Here is a 2,500-nt window from a genome sequence, read left to right as displayed (position 1 = left end):
CAAATTTTAAAGCTTAACCAGGGACATATATTAAAAGGTAGAACATAAAAAACAGCTCTACAAAAATGAACAAAAGATGTAGCCTATACCCTCGCACAAGGCAAAACCATCACACGAGCAACAAGTAAGAACATTCCAAACGTGAGTTTAAGTGAGATTCATTTTTTTGATTTTAGTGTCTCACGACGTCATTAAGTACTGTTCCAAAAATGAAAAAGAGGAAAAGTTGGATGAAAACAACTGTACACGCTGACAAAGCAATCCAGTGGAAACAGGCTTATTTTTGTCATGTTTCACTTTTGTTTCTTTTCAATTCTTGCAGGAAAGGTAATTGCTTTGCAATTTAGCCATCACAGTTCTCTCTCACATCATGTGACCAGATAAATGTAAACACATTGTGTATTCACGTGTGTCATTTTGCCATTTACTTTTTTCTTTCTTTTAAATTTTACAACATTATATATGTATATTTATATATTTATATATTTGTACATAGGTATCTCAGGTCGCATTGTTTAGCTAGCATGGCGATGAGATAAGGCAAGACTCACATGACTGTGGCACCACAAAAACTATAATGCTGATTCAGAAGGACAGGGGGCTCTGTGGGGCAGGTTGGGGTGGTGGTTATTTTTCCTGTGGTGGTTGTTTTTTGTGTGGTGTTCGTCCTGTGGAAGAGGTGATGGTTGGTGACGGTAACGTATGTGTTGTTTGGGGGTGTTTGAGTTGTTCTTGGTTGTTCTGCAGGAAGCGTTTGGTCTTGGGATCAGGATGGAGATGGAGGAGGGAGTACCACAGTACCCTCTGGCCCAGTGTTGCCAGATTGGGCTGTTTCCCACCCAATTGGGCTGCTTAGGATGGCCGTGTGCGGGTAAAAATGGTATTTAGCAGAAAAACCTGCCCAATTTTTGCCATAGAAATCAATAGAATTGGGCGGGATTTTGTGCTTCTAGGCGAGTTTTGAACATGTTTTGGGCTGGAAATCATCAGCCTCATCTGGCAACCCTGCTCTGGCCCTCTCCACGCTGTACACAGCTGGCGTACAGGTAACAGAGAGACACATGTGGAGTGGACCACTGCCTGGGAGTCAGCACGGCAGAACTGATGAGGATATACAGACTGTACACACACACACACACACACTGACAGGTCCTGCACAAACCCTCTACACAACATGATAGGTTTGTTCTTATTTTTTTCATCAAAATGTCACTGCATGGGGGGAGTTAGCACTTAAACAGGAGTATGACACTAAATGTGGCTGAAGAGACCCATCACAATGACTACTTAAAAAAGAGACGCCATTTTGTTCCTTGTGTGTTTGTAGCGTCTACATTGCAATACTATGTACATGTTTCATGTTTCTCTTTGTTGCTCAGACCTGTTTTGTCCTTTTTAAATTTAAATGGCCGAGGGGGTTTACCACTGACAGTCCCAGAGGTGAGGACGGACGACACAAACACCTGTCATTGCCTCTTCTTCTATCGTCTCTTCCGTTCTCCTCTCTCCTCTGTTCTCTCTTACAGTTTGTGTTATTAGTCCAAATGCCCCAAGAACAGACAGGACAGACTGGAGGAGGCTTTGTTTCTTTTCTTTTCTCTTTTTTAAAAAGTCAGCAACAACCAATACATACAGAGTTCCAACTCTTGAGGCAGAGCTGCCTGATGTTGCCCCAAAACACACAGCCCCTCGGAGATGGACGGAGAGATGCATCTGTCTCTGTCTCTCTCTGTGTCTCTCTATGTCTCTCTCTCTTTCTCTGTGTCTGCCTCTCTCTCTCTCTCCATGCATCTCTTCCTCTCGTGTGTCTTCCTATTCCTCACGCCGAGTCTCAAGCTGTGTTACTGGCAGATGTTTTGTCTACGTTGAAGCTTTTCTGTTAACGTCTTTTCTTTTCTTTGTGGAGGTCGGGTCTTTTCTTTTTTTTCCCTTCATGAATTCTGTTCTTTTCGCCCGTCTGCCACTATGTTAATGTGTCACATCTGTAAACTGAATGAGAATGATTCTTTTTGAATGTCTCAACAGTTTGAAATGTCTCGACGTGCACCTGTGTTTCTGCGTCCACGTTTTGTTTCCAACCTATCCTTTTGAGGATGCTCTTGTGTCAGTGTGTCTCACAAAAAACAGTTGATGGCTCACACACACACACACACAAACACACACACATGCACGCACTGAGCTGAGGCTGAGCTATCAGAGGGCTTCTGTGTGTATGCGTCTGAGTGTGTGTGCCTGTTGCCTATGATGGGAGTCACTATGCCATTTACAGCAAGGACAGACACACATGTACACACACACACATGTACACTCACAAAAACACGCACACACGTACACACACACACACACACAATGGCCAGCCCTGCTCTTCCCGCACAGTCAATTCTGCTTTGACCTTCTCTCTGGAAGTGACACACTGGAAGCAACGATGACAATGACGTTGACGTTGACGTGACGTTGGCATGACGATAGTTACTTTATGTTCTCAGTGGCCTCAGGTGTG

The 2,500-nt window shown here is 43.8% G+C and overlaps 1 protein-coding gene across 1 annotated transcript in view; it reads right to left on the bottom strand.

Annotated features, from left to right (window-relative positions):
* Nucleotides 1-2,500, bottom strand: part of nr5a2 (nuclear receptor subfamily 5, group A, member 2) — a 133,523-nt gene that overhangs the window by 1,545 nt on the left and 129,478 nt on the right. The window contains exon 8 of the mRNA XM_063200836.1: nucleotides 1-2,500. This exon is cut by the window's left edge and continues 1,545 nt beyond it; it is cut by the window's right edge and continues 539 nt beyond it. The gene's annotated coding sequence lies outside the window, so the exon portion shown is untranslated.

Source organism: Engraulis encrasicolus, chromosome 6 (assembly GCF_034702125.1).
Source record: "Engraulis encrasicolus isolate BLACKSEA-1 chromosome 6, IST_EnEncr_1.0, whole genome shotgun sequence".
Lineage (NCBI taxonomy): Eukaryota > Metazoa > Chordata > Actinopteri > Clupeiformes > Engraulidae > Engraulis > Engraulis encrasicolus.
This window is presented reverse-complemented; position numbering and strand designations above follow the sequence as displayed.